The following is a 6,000-nucleotide window of genomic DNA, read 5'->3' as shown; positions in this document are numbered from 1 at the left end:
GTGTTTGCCGTGACATGTAAAGAACCAGAAAATCGACAAGTAGCATCATAAAACATCTTCAAAAATTTCACAAAAACCCGCACTGTCTCCCACTCGTCAGCTCTAGGAGGCCCAATGTTTCCATCCTTAAAGTAAGAAAGAAAAATTGTAGTCCTCACTCTCCATTCGCCTAAAAGCCTTTTCAAATTTCTCAGCAGCCTCCAACATCATGTAAGTTGAATTCCATCGGGTTTGTACATCAAGGCACAACATTTTTTTACAATCAATTTTTTCCTTTTCTGCACATCTCTTAAACTTGTCTAATCTTGCAGGGGAGGAGCGAACATATCTAACCGCATTTCTAACCATTGTAATGGCATCATCACACTCTTTAAGACCCTCATTCACGACAAGATTCAGAATATGAGCACAACATCTCATGTGCATATACTTCCCTTGCAACATATTCTCCGTCAAAAAATGTCTCAAATATGCAATTGCAGTATCATTTGAGCTAGCATTATCAACAGTAACAGTAAATATCTTATCAATGCCCCAATGAAGGAGGCACGATTCAACATATTTTCCAATGGTATCCCCTCGATGATTAGGGATTAAACAAAAATTTATAATTTTCTTCTGTAATTTCTAATCACTATCAATGAAATGGGCAGTTAGACACATATAATTAAGATTTTGTACCGATGTCCACGTATCGGTAGTTAATGAAATCCTCATTCCCCCATTTTTGAATAACTTTTTAAGTTTGGCTTTTTCAGATGCAAATAGTTTCATACAATCTCTTGCAACCGTCACTCGACATGGCACTTTAAATCTAGGTTCAAGCAACCAAACCATCTTCTTAAATCCTTGCCCTTCAACAATTCTAAATGGTAATTCATCGAGAATTACCATCTCCGCAAGCGCCATCCTCATAGCCTCCTCACTATATTTATGAGTTACAAGATTTCTTAAAAAATTATCACTCTCTCCAAACCCCTCCGAGGATACCTCACCTGCCAATGTTGTTTGGTATTTATCTAAAGGCCCACGCTTATGAGGATTTTTGGGACATGAAGGTAGATGGTTTTGCATAGTTGAAGTTCCGTTCCTCTTCGAGTGGCAAGCGTATATCTTGCCACAATAATTGCACTTGGCCTTAGGATCATCTACGGAACAACCCTCAACTTTTGTAAAATGATCCCAAACAATTGACGGATCCTTCCCCTTCCGTTTCTTAGGAAGTGGACAATTACTACTATTAGGGGCACTTGAAGTTGGGGGTTTTGGTATTTGAGAGTTCGAATCAAGATCAATTGGACTTGACGAAGAATCCATCTAACATGTAAAAACAAGAAAGAACAAAAAATCACCACAATTGTTAATTACACAACAGCTAGTTTGCAAAGTGGCAAACATCACAAATCTAAGATTCTAATCTACATTTTAGATCGCTCATAAATCTCACAAATTATTTTACTTTCAATAAACATCACAAATTATTTATAACATAAACACATCATAAATTTTAATTTCAATAAACATCACAAATTATTTTTTTTTCAACAAAATTACATCAATCCGTGAATGGCATTGCACACTGCCGAAAAAAATCACCACAATTCTTCCTCAAAATGATATTCACTATTTCAATCATCTCAAACAAAGCAAACACAATCCCTAACCCTAGATTGAAATACCAAATCAGAAAACAAAATACTGAGTCTCTCGGGTTCTAAATAAAATCTCACAAAATACTTATAAATAAATAAATAAAAAACAAAATCATACCTAAAAGTAAAAACAACAATGGACGGTGGACCGCTGGGCGTCGGTGAGCCGTGAGTGGCTGGAGGTGTGGACGGCGATGCGGCGTCACGGACTCACGGACTGAGTCACTGAAGTAGAGCCGAATCCGATTGCTGAAATCGTCGAAATCGACTCACGGACTCACCGCTGTCGGTCTGAGTCACTGCCCACCGGAAGTGGAAGTGACGAAATCGTCGGGACTCAGAATGACTCAATGAGAGTCTGAGAGAGGGACTGAGGGAGGCGGAGAGGATTAGAGATGAGAAATGGACCTGGGGACTCGGGGAGGGCCAGCTCGGGGACAATATGCCCTAGTTGGAACGGATAAGCCAAACGGCGCCGTTCCCTTTATTTTTTTTTTCTAACTTTAAGATAAAAACGACGTCGTTTCACTTATTTAAGTGAAACGGCGTCGTTTATCAAATGAATATATTAAAAAAATATATATATATACGGCGTCGGCCGGTTTCTCGGTTTTTGGTTGGTTCAAACCGCGACCGAACCGGCCGACGCCGGTTTTGATGATTTATCACCGACGGCCGACCGGTTCCCTGCCGGTTTCGGCCGGTTCCGAGCTCCGGCGGTCGGTCTGAGTCGGTCTCGGCCGGTTTTGCAATTTTCTGTACAGCCCTACTAATAAAGATTTCTAAATTCTGACTTTTGGAGCACGTACACGACTGCCAATATAAATCCTAAAAGTTAGGCAATTTTTTAGCGGAAATCATGAAGACACTAGGGTTTCTTTTCTACCATATATAAGCAGATCATTTGCATGAAATTAAGGGAAGAGTCTGAGTTTTGAAGTCCAATATTACAGAGTTTATTCTTTAAGTTTCTTTCAAGGAGGCGGGTCTGGGGAGCAGAGGTAAGAGCCTCATGCTTCATCAACCGACTCCAACGAAGAACACTAGTTCTATTTTTTTCTTTTCAGTTTTATTATGAACTAATTTTATTTTTTAGAACTTTGATATAGTCTAGTATTGAACAAACAATTTCTATTCTAAGTTATTTTATTTTCAATATTTTCATGATTGAGTGTTTATTCCTTATTCTTAATCCTTGCAATTTTCTAGCTAATTATTGTTCGATCTATTGAATGGCAATGAGACCGAGATGTGATTTGTGATTAGAGCTCTAGGATTAAGCATCATTAGTTGAGCAAAAGTAGATATACTTTACATCGATTAATGTGATTTTCAAGAAAAATTCAAAGAAGTTAATGAGTCTTCAATTAGTTAAATTCACAAAGAGATATGAAGTTATTAATTGGTGATATTTTTAGTATTATTCGAGTGAAAATATTGAATAGTTAAGGAATTTTTATTATCAACTTGGGATAATTGAGATTTTATAATAAGGAAGAATAAATTGTGTGGGGAATTGTTAGGTGAGATCAAACGCTCTAAATCTGTTCTTATTATCTTTAAAATCTTAATTTTAATTATCTTTTCTTCAGTTTAATTTAGATAATCTATTCTTTAAATTTCAGTTTTCCAAATAGTAACTAGTTTAGTAAATTTCAATACTGAATAGCATAATTAATCTTTGAGGGTTCGACATCTGTTTTCTTTAAAACACTTTACTACTTGTTATGATTTTGTGCACTTGTAGATATTTCCAGCACAACAAGTTTTTGGTGCCGTTGTCGGGGAATTAGTTATTTGTTATTGATATTGATACTAGCTAGACTGTTACTACTTTGGATTTTATTTTATAGTAAAAAAATTAGTTTAAATTAGATCTTAGTTTGATTTTTCTTTTTAGGAATCAGAAGTGCATGCCTCGATCTAAATCATTAAAGCATACACTTTTCGATCCCAAGATTGAAAAAACCTTACGTCGGATTAATAAAGAGAAAAAGAAAGAGGTCGCCGCGTCTAAACTTAATATGGCCGATCAGGAGCACAAGGCGTTAAGAGACTATGTTATGCCCTCTGTCAATGGGGCTACATCTAGTATAAGGCGGCCAGCTATACACGCCAATAACTTCGAGATCAAGCTGGCCATCATTCAAATGATTCAACAAATCGTCCAGTTTGGGGGCTGTCACAAAAGGATCCTAATGCCCATATTGCAAATTTCTTAAAAATCTGTGATACTTTTAAACATAACGGAGTGACAGATGATACGATTCGATTGAGACTTTTTCCTTTCTCACTTAGGAAAAAAGCAAAAGCTTGGTTGAACTATTTGCCACCCGACATCATCACCACCTGTGAGGAGTTGGTACAAAAATTCTTAATAAAATATTTCCCTCCGGCCAAGACAACGAAGTTAAGGAATGATATTACTACCTTCACCCAAGTGTCCACATCACGACCTCCCAGCCTGGCTTCAAGTACAACAATTTTACAATGGGTTGGGACCCACAAATCGATCTATGGTTGATGCGGCCGCAGGAGGAGTATTAACAAGTAAGACCCATGAAGCCGCATATGAACTTTTAGAAGAATGGACCTCTAACAACTATCAATGGTCTGCGAAGAAAGCAATGCCAAGAAAGACGACTGGAGCTTTTTAACTTGATTTTATTACCACATTGGTAGTGCAGATGGCAAATCTACATTTATTGAATCCGAAGATGAAGAGGTTAGGAAGTGTGAGAGATATTTGGAAGCTACACCATCCTTCACTCCTTCAATAAAACCGAAAGTGGAAGAGCTAAACTTATCTCAGCTGACATCTCCAAGTAAGGAACCAACTAAGTTTAAACTCAAACCGCTTCCATCAAATTTAATGTACGCTTTCTTAGGCCAAAACTCTAATTTTCCATTTTTTATTAACAGTTTCTTGAGTAATGTAGAGGAAGAGAAGTTGCTAAAAGTCTTGCGAGAACACAAAATGACCTTGGGTTGGACCATCTCGGACATCAAAAGAATTAGTCCTTCAATTTGCAAGGACAAGATTTTAATGGAGGATAATTTTAAACAAATCATCCAACCCTAGAGGAGACTGAACCCATCAATACAAGAAGTGGTGCATAAAAAAACATTGAAACTTTTAGATGCCGAGATCATTTATCCAATCTCAGATAGTGCATGGGTAGGTCTAGTGCAAGTCGTCTCAAAGAAATGAGGGATAACCGTGATCAAGAATGACAACAATGAACTCATACTGACAAGGACAGTCACGGGATGATGAGTATGCATAGACTATCGAAGACTTAATGATGCAACTCGGAAAGACCATTTTTCCTTACCTCTTATTGAGCAAATGCTAGAAAGACTTGCCGGTCATGCTTACTACTGTTTTCTAGATGGATATTCCGGTTACAATCAAATAGCCATTGCACCCCGAGTATCAAGAGAAGACTACTTTCACCTGTCCTTATGGCACTTTTGCATATAGGCGCATGCATGCCTTTTGGTCTTTGCAATGCGCCAACCACTTTCCAAAGATGCATGATGTCCATCTTCTCGGATATGGTGGAAAAATTTTTAGAAGTCTTCATAGATGACTTCTCAGTTTGTGGTCACTCTTTTGATAGTTGTTATTTAATTTATCTTTGGTTTTGCAGAGATGCAAGGAGACAAATCTTGTTTTAAAATGTAAAAAATCTCACTTCATGATTGAGGAGGGAATAGTGTTTGGCCACCGCATTTCTTTCAAGGGAATTGAGGTCGACCAAGCTAAGATAGAAGTTATTGACAAACTCCCACCACTGACCAATGTGAAGGGCGTGAGAAGCTTCTTGAGTCACGCAAGGTTCTATTGTTTGTTTATCAAGGATTTTTTCCAAATTACTAAACCTCTTTGCAATCTGTTGATTAAAGATACTCGGTTTGAGTTTTCTGATGAATGCTTGCATGCTTTTGAAATATTGAAAAATAAATTAATTTCAGCACCTATCATTGTATCACTGGATTGGAATTTGGCCTTTGAATTAATATGTGATGTTAGCGATTATGCTATAGGGGCTGTTTTGAGGCAAAGAAAAGATAAAAATTCTCATGTTATTTATTATGCAATTCGAACCTTAACAGAAGCTCAACTCAATTATATTACTACTGAAACAAAATTGTTAGCGGTTGTGTTTGTCTTTGACAAATTTCGTCCTTATTTGATAGGTTCAAAGGTGGTCGTTTACATTGATTACTCAGCTCTTAAATACTTGTTGTCGAAGAGGGATGTCAAACCAAGACTATTAAGATGGATTTTGCTATTACAAGAGTTCGAATTGGAAATAAAAGATAAGAAAGGTACCGAGAATGT

This window comes from Juglans regia, chromosome 7 (genome assembly GCF_001411555.2).
Source record: "Juglans regia cultivar Chandler chromosome 7, Walnut 2.0, whole genome shotgun sequence".
NCBI lineage: Eukaryota > Viridiplantae > Streptophyta > Magnoliopsida > Fagales > Juglandaceae > Juglans > Juglans regia.
This window is presented reverse-complemented; position numbering follows the sequence as displayed.